The 17,644-nt window shown below is 46.2% G+C and overlaps 1 non-coding gene across 1 annotated transcript; it reads right to left on the bottom strand.

Annotated features, from left to right (window-relative positions):
* Positions 1-16,826: 16,826 nt before the first annotated feature.
* Positions 16,827-16,909, bottom strand: TRNAL-UAA (transfer RNA leucine (anticodon UAA)). The gene has a single exon. It is a non-coding gene; the product is annotated as a tRNA-Leu (tRNA).
* Positions 16,910-17,644: the final 735 nt, after the last annotated feature.

Here is a 17,644-nt window from a genome sequence, read left to right as displayed (position 1 = left end):
CAGATTCATTTGTGATAATGGGGTTTTCCATGAAGACTGCTATCAAAAATAGACTCCTGGGAGTCTCTTCAGCTTCCTTGACATTGCTGAGGGCCACAACTGGGATTGCAGTGCTGATTTGTCCCAGGCTCCTCTAGAGGAGGGGCTGCTGACATATCACAGGTGATGTGCTCTGAGCTTAACTTTCAAATTGGAACATTGCTTCTTTGTGCCTCAGTTCCCCAGCTTTTAAAGATAAGGACCAGCGCTGCCTGTCTTCAGCAGGAGTAAGGCTGTAAAAGCAACAGAGATCAACAGGGGTTTAGTGTCAGAAGGGGGATGGGAAGTGTCCACTAACACCCACAGAGAAACAGTGATAATGAAGAAAAAAACAGCACTAGCACTGACGTTCCTGAGCAGCAAATATTCACAAATGGGTTTGTTCCAGAAAAGATCACCAAGCAGCGGTGCGACCTGATATACCTGGTTTTGACAGAGGCAGAGCCTCCTGGTTCACATCATCACTTCCTTGTGCTTCAGATCTCCCTGGGTCACAGGGCACACAAACGAATAAGTTCCCAGACTCTGCACTCCTATCCCCATCCTGGATCAGCTAAGGCTCCGGAAAGAACGAGCTGCTTAGCAAAACAAAAAGGAGTGGAGGCATTGGCATTTGCCAGTGCCCTTGCTTGCTCCTGACTATGTGCTTCGGGATGAAACCCATGCAGGATATACAGGCAAGGGGTAGCTTTCTCCACTGGCCTTGGGTGAGCCTGCACAGGACACAGGCAGGTAGAGCTGGTGTCTCCAATGCACGGAGGCATGGGCAGAGGATGAAGCCAGTTTGCTCTGAAGCACAAGGTGTTACAGGCTGCTGCCAGACCCCATGGCTAGACAGAGCCATGGCCCCTCTGCTCACCCCAGCTAGTCGGACACGTGGAGAGAGGAGAGCATCCAGAGAGGGAAGAGGCAAAGACAGTGTAAGAAGATAAAGGGAGATGGGATGGGAATAGAAGAAAGGCAGCAGGGGAAAGAGGGGAAAGCGGGAAATGAATTTAAATGTGTTAGAAAATTCCAGGCAGACGAACTTGAGCATTCAGCAGCTGAGATGTGGGGCTTCATTAGTACAGACCGACGGAAGATAGAGACATTAAGGAAGGAAATGTGTGACTCACAGGGGAAAATGGGAAAAACAACACACACCATAGCAGCTGCTGTGTTTACTTCAATTAAAGAACAGCTCAAAGGGTATGTTAAGGGGAAAGGAGGGGGAAGCAAACAAAGGCACAGATGAAAAAAACAGATGAAGTGACTGTTACCCTCAAGCTCCTAAATGAACTGACTCAGGAGTTTGAACACGGATCCACCGTTCTTCGCCCTGTGCCTCAACAGGGGCAGAGCTGCTTGCTTTGCAGAGCTGGGCTCCGGCAGGAACTGCTGCTGGCAGCATGGTGCTGCCGGAGGCATGTGGAGCTGAACGCAAGGGCACCAAGGGCCCTCAAAAGCATTGCCCCCGCTTTCAGATTTTCCAAAGGGAGGCAGCTTCCTCTTTCCGCCCAGCCAGGCTCTGTGATGACTTGGGAATGGGTGAGCACGGCATCCCACTGCATTGGACTCATGAGCTGCAGTGTGTCTGCACAAGAAAGGGAGGACAGGAGGACGTCTGGCTGGCAGCAGTGGGTGTGTTAATCACAGGCGTGACTCACAGCAGAGCAATATGGGCCAAACAGAGGCACATTTCAGCAGGATCCAGGCTGGGGAGGGATGCTGCAGGAGCAACTTCGTATGCTTGCCCTGACCAGTCCCACCACACAACGAGCAGTGCCTCAACCCAGCCCACATGCCCTGGGGTCTGGCTGCTGGCATCAGTGGGAGCCAGGCAGCATCTCCAGCTCTTCTGCCTCTTCCCACTTGCACCTCAGCACTACCATGACTGGCAGCTCTCCCTGAAACCTGGGACACAAGGCACTTCTCTTACCTCCTCCTGTGGTGCCCGGAGAGCCCAGGCACTTGCTGACGTTGGCATAGGGCTCGCTGCAGAAGAAGAAGCTAACATTAACTCCAGCCAGAGACCTTAGTTATTTCAGCTGCTCTGGACACACTGCTGGGAGACAGATGGGAACATCCCCACCCTGGGCAAAGAAAAGAACGAACAAGGCAACCCCTGCCTCTTTCTCCCTCCCCTAGGAAATTGCTGTCCCTAATTTCTCAGAGCTCATCAGCACTAGGGAAAGAAGGTCTCTCACCTGCCCGCCAACCTAGGAGGCTGGACCCCCATGAGGAGATCTTTCATTCAGCCATTGACATCCTCCTGTCACTCGAGGTAATGCTGGAAAAGTGCTAATGCTCTCTGAGTGTGATGTGGGAAAAGCTAAAATTAGGTTGACCGTCTCTCACCTGAGTCATGAATCCTTGACACTGGACTGGGCCTAATCTGCCTGTCAAAAACATCCCCTAGGAGACCTGAAGAGCTCAGGCAGCCACTAAAGATGAGCAAGAGACCTTTCTGCCCTCAGACCACCAGGAAGGAGATGGCACGGACTAGCAGTAGTGGCTGAATAATTTTACCACCTGAGCAGCACTCAATAGACAAGAGAAACGTTGTGGTCACAATTTCATGGGACTTGCAGTGAATCCTATTTTCAGCGTTCAGGTGATAAAGGTTGGAAGCGAAGAACTGAGTGGACCTGGAAGAGCAAGGGTGAGACACAGAAGAAGAAAAGGCCAGAAGAAATCTGCACTTCTCCAGGTCTTCCCTCCCTGCAGCTTTCACCAGGACAAAATGTGTTAAGGATTTACAGGGGAAGAGAGCTTTCTGTTTAGAACCCACTAATGGCCATAGATCTCTGTTCCCTTTATGGCTTCCCTCACATAAGAGGTTTATTGCTTTGCTCCAGCTGCGACACTGTTCTGCAAGGGTTAGCTGCTTTGCTTGGTTGATTGACACTTTAAATCTTGAGTATCCTGGGTCAATCCCTACTCATGGCCTTCCCAGGTGATCAACACAGACAACTTCAGAATGTCAGAAAAGGTTTTCTTTCATTTTTGGTTGGGGAAAAATCTTCATTCAAATTTTATCCTTTCCTCCTTCTCATAGCAGATGCTTCTCAGTTGCTGGATACTACAAATCCTGGACCCTTGTGCTAACTAGTTCTATATATGAGCACGGCAGTGGATTCATGACAAAGTCCCACGGTCTCAGGATAATTACCTGCCCGAAGTCTCAGATGTAGCGTCTAGATGCAAGCAAACTCCGAAACTCCTGACATTTATCACTCTAAAGAGCAGCCGGCAGAAAAACGGCCCTTATCAGATAAGAGGTGTCAGTCAAGATTTCAGTGTAGTCGGCTGCAGCTTGAAAAGGACACATCACAGTATATCTGCAGAACTAAGCGCTGCGAATGTTAAATCTCCACAGCATGGGAATCAGCACAACGGATCCCATCTCCATACTTGATAGTGGGAACTCACAGTTCTCTTATATGAACTTTAATGCCAAAAGTTGCCATAGAGAACCACCGAGGACACAAGAGCTTTTTCTTCAAAGCTTCTGAGATAGGCAGCATTAAACGCATGCGGTTTGAGCTAGTTGTGTTAAGCTTCCTCTCTGTCCCTTCATCTCTCCCCAGTCAAGCTGTGTCTCAGTCAGCACCCAGTTGTTAAAATCTGGATGGATTAAAGAGCATGTGAAAGTGCTTTTTTAAAGGAAAACAATGTTTATCCATCACTCATCTGGGTGAGTGTTAAACCCTAGGTCCTCTGCTCCTCTAATGATCTTTGCATGATGGTACATTCAGAGACTTTGCTTTGCATGGTAGTGGGGTTGTTTGATATTAAAGGCTTCTCTTTGCCCAGTATTAAATCTGAATTTGAATCATCCTTTGGGGTCTAATTGCGTAGGATTTTGGTGGCAATTCTGAAGGGCCACAGAACGTATTGACAGAAAGAAGAGAACAGGAATTCCCCAAATAGCTGACAGAGCCCAGGAGTCTTCAGTAACATTTTGGTCAGAGGAGGAAAGGAAGTTTGAAGACAGCAAAAACAGCTTTCCTTATTCAATGTTAAAAAAAATTAAAAAGGAAAAAAGGAAGGATAGTCTCCTTAATCAAATGTCTAGAATTCATGCAGGCTTCCTGCTAATGCCATCTTAAAAGAAGTGTTGACTGGTTTCAGACACTCTCCAATGGAGCTGTGGGTGGACATGGATCAGATTGACAGTAACTTCCTCAGAACTACAAAGTGTTGACACAGCATTAGGTATAATTACACCTGTCAAGGATGACATACTGCTGGAAATTTTATGTTGCAGAGCTAATGATGGAGGGACTCTTGCAAAACCCTCCACGTCATTTCTGGATGCCTAGGGCCTTCAGAGACTGTCTTGACAGGCAAATATCTTGCTGGGTGACAGAAGGCTCTGTTTTAACTGCAGGTGGTGTTGGGAGCTGAACAGTTTGAAGCACCTTTGCTTATCTTGATCAAGAAAAGTCCACTCTGTGCATTTTGGGATTGTCACCACTTAAAGTAGCATAAGAAATATCACGTAGTAAAAAGACCTGCTGCCAGGTGGTTCCTCTGGTCTGTGACCTCCAGTAAAGGACAAACACTTCAGTGTAGTAAGGGAACCCAAGTGAGGCAGTGAAGACACTGGGCTGCTTGATTAGGCTAACATCTGGTTCTCTCCCCTTCTTAACCCTTTAAGAGCTTCTAGAAAAAAAGGTATGTTTTCTCCCAAAATTACCCACTTATGACACCCAGGCACAGTGCTGGTGGTAGCCCAGAAATGCAATAGCTTCAATAGCACTCCCTGGCCCAGATCGTCCAACCTCTTGCTGGCCCAGCAGTGCAAAGATGATGTGAAGTTTCCTCCAGAACAGCGGCTTTCCCCTCACTGTGAAATATAGCTCAGCCAGAAAAAGGCTAAATAGAAAGAAAAGGCATGTATCGGAGCAGGACGGAAAATCCAGGGCTTGCTACAAATTCAGCTGGGATCTCACCATGTATCCTAGTAGATTCCAGTGCCTGCTCTGCCCAGGTAGATCTGGAAAGCTGTCTTTTTGATCCTAGAAAAGGATAGATTATGTACTTATTTGCACTTACTATATACTTACCAGCAGGAGCCAGAGCTAACACGTGTAGGTATATGAGCATTACATCAGAGCCTGCAAGCAATGCTGCAGATGAGGCATTTTTCCTCTGGGGGACTTCCCTCTTTGCCTCAGCACCACATGCTTCCTGCTGCAACTTTACACACACTCCGGAGCAGAAAGGTTGGCATTTGGTGCCGAAGGACGCAATGCAGAAATCTTTATCCAGCTGAGAATATAATGAGGGAGGATGGATAGATCACACCAAATGCTGTGAGCCTTAGACAAATACTCATTGTCTTCACTAGGAGCTGTGTTTGAATAAGAAAAGAGAAGTTCAGGATTTGGCAGAGTGTATCTAAAACATTGCAGAATGACTGCCATGTGCATGCAGATAATTTTCATGCATAATACATATAGGATCTTACCATATGTTTAAAGCATCAGGCAACCAGGCCAATTTCGAATCATATTATAAGGCTTTCCTACAATATTGCATTTGTTCTAAACAGATGCATTTCTCCTTCCCTTCCCCCCCCAACCTTCCCAGTCTGTCAACACTCACTTATAAGGAAACTGGGTGTCCTTCTTTAAAAAAGAAATAAATCATTATCCAAAGGAATCTGTCCAGAAAAAAAGTAAGTGCCCATCTCTCTCTGCTATTTTTATTTCAAACAGGAAATATGTTGCCAAACAAACTAACAAACGGACAAACAAGAATCAAAACAAGAAAAAAGAAGACATGAAAACTCATAGGAATTAGGCTCTGAATTCTCCAAAGCCAAATGCTAATTGCACCAGCCCTCAAATGTACAGAACAGATGAATTCAAGAACAGAATGAGCTCCAATGATAGCAGATCTGCTCTGGATGAAACATGTCCTGCATCAGTTATGAGAAGGGCTGGATGCTCTTGTCTTTAAAGTGTATGGTTTGATTTTATATTAATTTATCAGCAGCATCACAGATCTCAGGGGCTCGTCTGTGCTCATTAGAGATGCTTTGCATACGTGGTTGGAAAGGAACCTCAATCTGATTTGTCTCTTTGCTGCTCTCTGCTGTCATCACATTACCCTGCGAGGGAGCTTTTGGCAGACCCCTCTGCATTTCAAGAGCATTCCTGGGCCCTGGCTAAGCCCCAGCCGGGTGCCATGAGCCCCGTGCGGTGGTGGCACTAGGCAAGGGTGCAGAGGAGCCCAGGGCAAGCCTGCCTTGTGCCCACCAGCCTCACGTGAGCCAGGCCCTCTCTGTCCTCCTGCAACATTAAAAGAGACATCGTCTCTGTCACTCCCTGGGGGGACAGCAAAGCCACATTGTGGGCGAAAGCCAGCCAGATCAGCAGCAGAGCAGCTGGGAAATGCTCACAGCTGGCTCCCTATTCTTTACATGGAGTTCCTTCCACTCTTGTGAGCTCTTAAGGCCATGTTTTATATCCTAATTAAACTGAAAGAAAAGGAATTGGATAACAGTCTAGAAGATTTGCAAGCTACATCTATTTCAGAAAATGACTCATGTTCCCACTAGTGTAGCTCATCAGGTCCAGCACATGCTCTAATGTGTGGGACTAATAGATTTGTAACAGTGATATCTAATATAAGTCTGTTCCAGTTACATACTTATCATGGGTCCTCGCAGGCTTTTCATCAAAGCTGCTGAATGAAAGCACTTTTTATTAAAGAAAGAAAAAAAACCTCTTTGTCCATAAATCGCTCAGCACATTAGTCCCCAAAACAATTTGCTGAGCAAGGTCACGTTTCCCTTACATTTATTTAGATCCTTGGAAAGTTCAATGAGATGAGAAGACAAGACAAAACACAAGAGGCTGTTTCTTCAGCTGCCATGAATCAGCATTGCTTCCCATCAGCTGAGAATCCAGTCATATATCTAGAGAGAACTATAGAAAATATATAACAATTTCTTTAGAGTCTTGGGGTCTGATAATGATAATCCATATGGTGTCTTATTACTTGAGAAAGAAGGGAACAACTACAAGGACAAATGACCCCTGGCAGGCAAGAGCTGGTTTTACAGCCCTGTGGGAAAAGTCCTTTTGATTTCAATGGGCTTGAGTTTGTCCCATGGCATAGGAGGTCACCACAGCTAAGAGGCGGGGAAAATATTTTGTTGCCTTACTTTATTTCTAGATAGTATTTTAGAGGGGCACCTTCTGATGCCAGTCTCAGGCGGCAGTAGGGCATGACAAATCAAGTCACAGAGGAACAGGCTTAAGTGAAATATAGTCACGATAATGCTTCTCTGCCTCTCAGTTATCTCCAATCCACTGCTCCAAACAGCGAGGAAACCTGCCAGCTCTGAACCCTGTACCGCACGCTGTCCCTTTCATATCGCAACACTCTCCTTCATGTTTACACCCCTCAGATATTTTTAGGCTTTTTTTTCCACACACACAAAGTACACGTTGTCATCTCATAGCCTCATTTAGCAGTTTGAGGCTTCCCACATAAATCAGGTTTTCCAAACATCTGATCATTTAGTGATCAGAAGGCAGAAGGGGTGGTCTGGTTGCTCTTCTTTTAGCTTCCTCCCAGGTTTCATTATCTGGTCATGTTGTGGCTGGACCAAGCACATGGTTTGTGTTGAGGACAATTCAGAACCATTTAGGGAAGGGCTATTTCCTTCCCACAGAATAATTTGCCTCCACAGAGGCAGATGATTTTATTTGCACCAATATACTGTTTCAAACTGATCTCTAATTTATCATCTACTGGCAACCTCAAGGACCTTTTCTGTACCCTACATGGCACCAGCTGAAAATAATTTGTCAAAATTGTTAATTTCTGATAGATTTGTGGGGGATGGATGTTCCCTGAAACATTTACAGTTTCAGTTGAATTCTTTTTTGATGGAGAGAACTTGGGATTTTTATTATTTTTACAAAAAAAAAAGTCAAATTTCTCCCCAGGGAAATAAAGTTTTAATCTGCTTCACCTTGATGCCTTCCAAATCTTTTCTTTTTGTAGTCTGTCTTAACTGTTTTGGATACTGTTCTTGTACATACAAATAGTTGTCAGGTTTTACAGCAAGCAAATATCAAATTACAGTAACTCATTTGTAGGTACAGTCTGGTCCAACTAGACAAACAGCTAAGCACTATAAAGTGTTCTGCTAAATAATTATTCCAATAAAACTTCATTCTTTGTACTGGTCATGTTTTCCAAATCAAATCCTTGGTCCTTCCTCAAAAAATCTGTCAAAATCTCCTTTCTCTCCCTCCAGACACCTTAAAACAATCCACCCAAAATACCAAATAGAAATGCATTCAACCTATTATTCTGGAAAGACAAACTGGGGCCAAATCCAATGATGTACTGTGTTGGCAGCCTCCTTCCAGAAAACTTTTGGCTTTCTCTATGAGCCAGATAGTTCCATGTTAGCCATTTCTGTGTGTTTCTTAGAAAAAAAAATCTCATATTGCCATAATCACTTCTCCCAGTCCCACCCTTGCAATGAACTCCGACAGTTGGCAAATACAAGTTCATTGTTGACACGAAGGTGGGAAATTGGGCTGTTGGAAGCAGCATGACAATTACCCAAGGTTTGACAAGATCTCCCACCTTCGTCCACCTCTGACCTCTGGCATTTCCCAACATAAAAAGCAGCTCATAGGGCAGAGGCCTCACAACCAGAGCCTGACCATGGGTTAGTGGTTCACTCTTCATCAGATATTAAGCCAGTCTCTGTACATGACAGCTCCTGTCTCTATGAAATGCAATCCTGTCTCTTTATGGACTCTGTGGGTTATAGAGGGTGGTGTGTAACCATAGAAACGATGTTGTAAACCAGCATGGGAGTTGACGTGCAATAAAGTGCTACCGCCGTGCAACACCTGAACAGAGCCTTTCAGGAGGAATAATTATGGATGCTCTTCTAACAGGTTTAAGCACTGCTGTCCTGTGCAGAAAGTCAAGCAGGGTCTGGAGGACGAGGTTTAGCATGTGAGGGCAGGTACCACTCATTAATACAACTTAAGATCCTTAAGTTAAGGCCTGGAAACCCACCAAATTTATACTACATATGCAAAACCCAGCAAGCCTGGTCAGGATTTTCTGGAGGAAATCCTGGATCTTCTTGGCTTGTTCCAAAGACCAGACCATGGATGGAGGATACCCTTCTAACTATACAGAAGTACTTAAATAGCAAGATGCCTGAGAAATATCTGCAAGTAACCTACAATAACCTGCAGAAGAAGATCCACATATCAAGTTCATCTAACCATCAGCTTCCATGCTTTCAACTAGATGTTGAATGCCAACAGTGCTCAAACAGGGATGCTAAACCAAGGAGACTTTCAGTGTTAACACTAAGCTCCCCAATTGTTTCTTTCAAGAAATTTCCATGAATCTCAGTAGACCTCTGGGGAATGCAGAAGATATAACTATCAAAGTTGTGGCTTCAGGAGGAGAGGAAGAGCAGATGCTCTTCTTCCACCATCATTATTCATCTGTGTTGGGAACAATCACCATCTGGACCGGAGATTTCAGGCCAGCATTACTCCTTCTCTTGCCATATCCACATCTTCAGCAATAGGAAACTGTGATGCAAGTGCAGCACAGTCCTACACTGGCACTAGTTTCTGTCTGTGAATTGTCCTGTATGTGGTACATGATAATAAATCATGCTCAGAGCATGCTGATCAATTCTGGGCGAGCAGAATGTTAGTCTCCAGGGCCAACAATCCAGCACTTAAATAAAGTTTCCATACTCTGCATTCTCTGCTGTAACAAAAAATGTCTTCTGCATCCCAGGCAGGTCATTTAGCCTCCTGTACAAGAAGAAATGTCAAAAAGATACACGTGTAGGCATTAGAAAATGCTCCCACCCGATGTTCTCAAAGGGAGCTTTCCAACAGCTTGACATTCCCCCTATAGTCCTCCTAATAATTAATGGAAAATAGAGTCCTCTGGGAAAATTGTCACTGGGTAATTAATAAAAAATGAAAACGAGAGAGCAAGAAGAAAGAACAGAGATGTTGCAGAAAGCCTGCAAATTGAAAGAGGCGGACTTACAGTTGTGATTTCCTTCCAAGTCTCAGAGGGAATGTAATGCATGCTCCCTGTTCATCAACAGCTCACCCAGGACTCCCCGCTTCTTCCATTCACACTTCAGAAACAAGAGACATTGTGATGGAGATGTTTGCACCTTGCCACATTTCTCAATGGCCCTGCATGCACAGACTTGCTCACACAGATAGGCTATGAATGAGGAAACTCCAGAACCCTGTGTGGATGTATTACTAGGTGATCACTTGAAAATAAAGGTCGTCTTTTTCTACCTGTAGGTTCAGTCTGCTTATCAGCTTGATTGGAGGGGTCCATTAAAACCCAGAAACAATGTCTTTTCTTTATCAAAACAGTGATGAAAAGTCCTTTTGCCTCAGCAGCTCCGAAATGCCTCTGCAAAGAGTGAATGCCCTTGTTCTTCACAGCATGCTCAAACACATTCATCTGTTGCTTCTAAAGGAGACTGCAGAAGAGTTAAACAAACAAACAAACAAACAAACAAAAACCAAACAAACAAAACCCCAACCTCTTAAGGTCAAAATTGATGCCTTCTTGGGAGAAGTGGTTGAGAAACCATTGCTGGAAATGCCCGGCTTCCAGCGCTATCTCAGCCTATAGTTTGTCAACGCGAGCACGTGAGTTTTCACAGCTGCTGGGGGATCCTGAGAGGGAAGAGGATAAAGATGGATGGTCTTATGATTAAGCCAGAAGACAGGGATTCGACAGATCTGGCATGTCTTCTAGACCTCCTGCGTTGACTTTGGGCAAGTCAATTAACCTCTCTGTGCCTCTGCTTGCCATCTGTAAAATGGAGATAAGAGACTTCCCTACAGCACAGGACTGTTTGAAAGAGACTTGCATGTTTGACAGATGCTCTCATCCGATGCCAACAGGAGTCATGAGATTTCAGTGACGGGAGAGCAATGGAGTGGAGAAGACCTACTGCCATTTAGGGTTCTGTAGCTTTGTAAAAAACTCAATAGGTATCTGTTAAGCTCTCCTTGCCACTTGTCTGTTTGCCAAGGCCTATACTCATTCTTGACTGAGGCCCTGTCTTCGGTACACAGCTATGCGAACCCGCAAGGCTCACAAGGTACTTCCCAATGCTCTGCGACATCCACCAGCTGCTCAAGCCTCTGGGGTCAGCGTGGGCTTTGCCACTAAGGGATGGGGGAAAACAAGCCACGAAGCAAACCCTGCCTGCCCATGTGAGTGAAGAAGTGCCTGAGGTCCTCCTGCCCTTGGGCCCCGCTCTCATCATGCCCACAGGGCACATGAATAAATCCCCTCTTGTGGAGGGGCATCCTGCACATCCCAGCAGCGTGAGAGGCAACAAAGCTGGCCCGGCCTGTCAATCTCTTCCATCGCACCACAGAGGCTCACTAATCCCTCCACGCCCTTTACAGCTTTGGATATAAGGGAACAAAAATTGCCATCACTTTTTTTTTTTAACATCAGAAAAGCGAAGCATTCCTGTGTTTACATGAGGGACGCTGTATTTCCCCTACCAGCTTCACAAGGCAAGTTGAAGCATCTAATCCCGACCCTGTCACAGCCTGCCTGACTCTTTTCTGCAAGACTCGGGAGGCGAATTTCTTTCTCTTTCCTTTTTTTTTGGTATTAAAATCCCACAGTGTTATTAAAAGGAATTGTTCAATTCCTTTAATTGGCTCAGAAGATAAATTCTTCCCTCAGCCCGGGGGTCATGGCCATCAGCAGCTATTTATTAGCTGCATTGATTGAGATGAACAGCCTTTACATGGAAATAAATTGAATTCTATGGCAAAGAGGATTCCATACAGGCTATTAATGTTAGACAGGGAGGCTTAGCAATTTTATTTTTTATTTGTCCCCTCCTCATCTCCCAGCCATCCTTAAGCTCCTAGGCACTTCACATCTCTCAACCAGCCACCCCTCCTCACACTGGTGATTTCCTCACTTGCCAGGCAAGAGCAGGTATGAGGATGGCGCTGATGACAGACTCAGAAGAGCTCAGGGAGACTCCAAATCAGATCACCAGGGGCTAGTAGAAGAAGGCGGGGTGATGGGGAGCAAGACGAGATGTCCACAAGCATGCATGACAGAAACAAGAGGGGAGCAGATCTCTCCCACTCCCTCTGGGGCATTTTTGTTTTATTTTTGCCTTCTCCACTGCTCAGAGATTGTCTTTGCCACCCCCCACTGGCTCCAGAACACATTTCATGGTGCTCGCCTTCATTCCAGAGTTTAATTGCTTGAGATTGTTACTTGTAGGTTGTTAATTTATTAAAACCCGATCTCCTGTATTACTCCGGAGCCCAGAAGAATCATTGCCTTCTATTAAAGGCACTGGTGCGTGCCCGCTTGTCTTTTTTCTCTGGTCACCTCTGTAATTGCAGCCCTCTGCTAAGCTGGAAAACTCCCCCCTCCACAACCCCCCTGCAAGCTAGGCATCCTCCTTCAGGGTGGATAGACAGAGGAACACGTACAGCAGCAAAACTTGCTCAGGGTATAAACAAATGTAACTTTTCTGAAGTCCACAGAGGAGCACATGATTGCGTTAGAGACACAGAGAGCCTCTGAGCTATTCTGGTTGTTTCCCCAGGTGGGACAAGAAGTGAAGTCAGGAGCTCCTGGCAACAGAGGCATCTTGGATGCTGGAGGCATCACGCAGATGAGACCTTGCCAAAATACGATGACAGATCCCCATGGCATCCAATGGAGCCAGCACTGCAAACTGCTAAAATGCTGTCCTCACCCAGTTAAGGCAGCAAAATCTTCCTGGGTTGTGATATGGGCCCTCTCCCGAGTCAGACGCATCCCTCACACTCACAAAGCCAGGCACGGTCTCACTGCACCGCGAGCATGGACGGGGTTGCCCCAGGACAGGAGGTATAGGAGAACCGGCAGCTGATACAGGCCAGAAACTCCCCGCTCCCTCCCAACCACCACCTCTCCAAGGGGTTCCTCCAACCTGACAGGGATGCTCAGCTCCCTTTGTCGTACCCTGACTCTGCTCTGCCTTCGAGGGTTTTTTCTCGGCAGCCTCAAGCACACATTTCATCCTACAGAGCTGCTCAGTAGCACCTAAAATCCTACACCCCGCTGACTGCCATGGTGTGATTATATAAAGACACATCTCGAGTCCTCTAGGGGACTCTTCATCAAAATCAGGGCACAAGCTGGACAAGGGAAAGAAAACCGTCACGGCTTTATTAATGACAAACAGCCTGGTCTCTCTGGGCTGATGTAGTCCAGTTAGCTTGTTTCCAGCAGCTTGTGTTTTACCGCTGTTGATGTCTTCCTCAGAGCAGTGCCTGTGTCTGGTTTTCAAACTCATAAAGAGAAGGAAGGGATTGAACAGGCAATCAGTGGATTAAAAAAATCACGGTATATTTGGACTAGTGCTGACTAGCCATGCAGGGGGTGCCTGTCCCTCTCGGATGGTTTTCCGAGATCCTGCCGTCACGAGAGGCAGATACGCCTCAATGCATTGCAGATATCGGAGACAACAACCCACACAGCACCCCGTGCTAAGGCACAGCCCACGCCCAAGGCACACAGCACGCAAACTTTGTCAAAATCGGGTGCTTCTGCTTTGTATCCTCACCTAGATTTGGCTCTGAGCTGCACTGATGTAGAAGCCCAAGACCAAACATGAGGTAAAAACACCACCAAACACTGGGATTAGGCAAAAGATCCAGATGGGCTGGGGGCTGACTTGTGAGATTTCCAAAACCCCAGGCCTGCTGTCAGGATGGTTCAGAAGTTTGAGTCCTCCAGAAGTCCAGCCTGTGATCCGAAGGCCACCGACGCGCTGAGACACCCAGGCAGCCCGTGACACTCCCACAAAAAGCAAGCTCCCGGCTGCTCCCCACACCTGCTGGCAGGCACAGGCACAAGCTCTCCCCGCCTGCCAGCAGGCAATTATAACAGTAGTGTTACAATAGTAAAACAATAACATTTTGTTTACCTCCTAAATACTTAGCTCATTTTATCACTCTGCCTCCAAGCGCTAGATAATAATGGGAATCAAGACAGGCTGTAGGTTTTTGTATCCAAAACAGTGTGGGTGCATCTGTGATTTTAAAGAAGTTGCGATTTGCTGCTCCAGACTCCCTATCCTGGAAGCCGTGAGGCTGGAGATGGTGATAGGAGCTACAGGATGGACTGGATTTGGGGATTTCTCTAGGATCCAGAGCTGGGGTGAACTAGACTAGTTCCTCAGATGCCAATGGACTTGCTTTGACCTACATCCACCGAAGTTCTGGTTCCCCATTCCCAAAACAGCCTGTGTTATTCTAGGACTGGTTTGCTTTTACCTAAGTACTTGATTTATTTTAAGTACAAATATCCCATGATCTAATCTGAGATCTAGAAGCAGGCACACACAGCAAAAAATGACACTTATAAAGATTCCAAAAACCCATTTCATTTAGATTAAATAAGGCAGTTATTGTGTTTTAATATAAGAATTGATTATTATAAGTGTTTATTGAGCTTTAGCAGCTTAGATTTGTATCTATTTCATCACTGTTAATCTTTGATAAATATGTTTTTAATAATCTCTAGGTATTTATTGAACATAAAACTGTCTTGTGAAATTGAGAGTAAGATTGCTAAAGATACTTATTGTACACTACTTCAATACAAATTCATTATTAAAAACCTTTTACTGTGGTTTACTTTTAACCACAAAATAACAGATGTGTACGCTGTATAGTTAATCTATAATAAATATATTTTTAATAAACTATTGGTATTTAACCTGCAATAATGATCTTAATAAATATGATACATTGAAATGGCTACTGGACAAGCTGCTCTTTTTAGTTCTGTCAAACAGTTGGAGGATATACAGCTCGGGAGAGTAAAGGTGAGAAGAAGGAAAGCTGTGGTTTGGTGGAAAGCAGTTTACTTATCAGTGCACCACAGCTCTAACCTACCGTGGCCAGTGGCCTTATTGCTGTTTCAGTCCCCAAACCTCCAGCCCTGCGTTCTTACATGGCTCTCTGCCATTTGATCTCAGTCCTGAGGCAAATTAACACTTGATCCCGGATGTCCGTGTGAGTCTGCCAAGGCTGTGAAGCCTGTGATACAAAGGCTGTTAATTCAGCGCAGGGTGCTCTCAGATGATGCTCTGTGTACCCAACGGTTTTGCAAAGTGGATAAACATCCTCCAAGAATCAGAAATAGACCAGAACCCATACCCCTGGGGTGGAAAAAACACAAGCTTTGTGCGAATATGGATCAACAAAGAGGCTCAGATGAGGTGATTTGGGGCTTTGAACTCAGCAGAGGCCACCAAAAGCCTTTGACACACAAACTAGACAGGAGTCTGACTCCAAGCCATCAGAGGTAAAAAGTTTGACCTGCAGAGCTGCTCAGACCCCCTGGGATACTCTCAAAGATGTATTTGTCATTCTTTGCATCATTTAATGACTAAGGTTAGTTGCAACAAGACAGCTTTAGTGGATATGCACAGAATTTCACTCCCACTATTAATCAAATGGGAGAGGAGCAGAATAATTCCTCCCAAGTCCTCTCCTCTGGGTCCTGCCCCAACTGTTATATGTCCACTCTTACAGGCCCTGTAATCCTTCCTGCAGGCTACAATCTGATTCCCATATATCAGAGAGAGCCAAAGATCTTAACGTGCAACTTTTAACTGAGCTGTATCATCTGCCACAAACATGAAATTAATGGTCCTACATCATAATCATAAATTCATACATAACCCCATGCACCAGCAAATAACTCTTTCCAGTGATACTACAATGGTAAGCTGATTTGCAAGGAGCGCACGCTACCCAGGAATCCTAATTAACTAAATTAACACCATCACTTCAAATCATGTCCCAGCAGTAGGACATTTCCGATTGGCCTCAGGCTGGAGCAAAGCAGCCAAATGAAAACCTGACTGCATCTCCATGGGTCCAGCAGACTAATCCTTTACTGAGGGAAATATGTGGTGGCCGCAATGGGCCTTCTGCGTGTGTGTGGCCACATGTGAACAGTAGAGCTAAAACCTTGCAAGCATTTATAGGCACAGACTCGAGATACACTATGGCACAGCACCTCTCCATACAACAGAGGAGCTGTTCTCAGGTTCTCAAGAACTTCCCCAGTTTAACCTGCAACACCAGGAGCCCCCTTCTGCCATGCTGTACACTCTCAAAGTCAGCTCCCGGGACTTTGGGCACTGCCAAAGCCCTCTATGAGTGCAAGTGCGGTTCCTAGCTCCTGAAGGCTAAAGGGTGCCTTGGATGAGGCCAAGCGATGGGTCTGGGGTCACAGAGCAGACGAGGGGCAGAGCTGGCAAGAAGAGCCAGCATGGACTAGTCCAGTTCCATCTCCCTGAACTCCCTAGGGCCACTAGCTTGTCCTTGTGACTTGACTGGGCTGTTCAGAGCTTAAACTGCTTTTTCCCCCCTTCAAGGCTTTTATCTTTTTCTTTTTCTTTTTTTTTAATTTTTTTTTATTTTATTTCTGCCTTGGAGAAAACAGACCTCTATTTTGGGAGCATGTGGGATTCAAGCCCACAATGATTTCAGCACTCCCTGCATTAAGGGACAAGAGCCATAGTCTATATTTTGGAGGGACCCACTCATTTCTCACTCCACAATCCCACCAGGGCCCTCTGAATCACCTTGGCTCCCTTTGGGCTGCACACAGCACAGGCAGTTATCTCGGGGGAGATTACTCCAGTGCCCTGGCCACTGCAATGGTGTTGATCAAGGCCAAGGGAAAAACAAGGCTCCTACCAGAAGTGGGGTTCGAACCCACGCGGGCATGTGCCCATTGGATCTTAAGTCCAACGCCTTTACCACTCGGCCATCCTGGTGGGCTGCCTGCTCTTTCTAGGTGTGCTGACTCCCACCCCAAGGGCTGCACAACTTGCCCAGCCCTCGGGGGACCCAGCCTGAGACACTTCTCAAGCCCAGTGACACCCTCTTCTCCTCATGGCTTCTTTGACTTTCCCAATAAGCTTGCTTCTGCCACGGCATAATGACAGACCCCCTCACTCCCTTCCCTTGCCCCCCACAAGAAGTGCTTTCCCATCCCCTGGGTTTTCCAAAACCTCACAGTTTTACCCCAGTTCCTGCTCCTCCATCTCCAGGGAGCATGTCTCTGCTCACCTGCAGCTTGTCCACCCAGGTGCCTGTTTGGACCCCAGCTGCTGTGACACAGCTGCCATTGCCAAACCTTGCTACAAGGGAAACATCTCATTGGGAGAGACAGGGCCTCGTGGGCCATGGAGGACAGTACAGACCCTGCAGCCACCATGCACCATGCCAGACCCTTGTGCAAGGACCACAAACATCTTGATACCTCCAGAGCCCCTGGTGCTGGAGGGAAACCACTGTAGTGTCTTGGCCTGACTTGGCTGGGTGCCCAGCAGAGAAGGGAGCTGCTCTCAGAGCCTTTCAGAGCTCACCCAGACAAGCCAAGTAGTTAAATTGTGCCTTAGGCCCTGCTCCTCACCCCTCTGAACTGCATTTGAACTCAACTGGGATGTTTAGTTGGGAAAGGTAGTAGGGTGGGGGGGCCTCCTTTTTTGTTTGGGGTTAGGCACAGC

This window comes from Apteryx mantelli, chromosome 12, assembly GCF_036417845.1.
Source record: "Apteryx mantelli isolate bAptMan1 chromosome 12, bAptMan1.hap1, whole genome shotgun sequence".
Taxonomy (NCBI): Eukaryota; Metazoa; Chordata; class Aves; order Apterygiformes; family Apterygidae; genus Apteryx; species Apteryx mantelli.
This window is presented reverse-complemented; position numbering and strand designations above follow the sequence as displayed.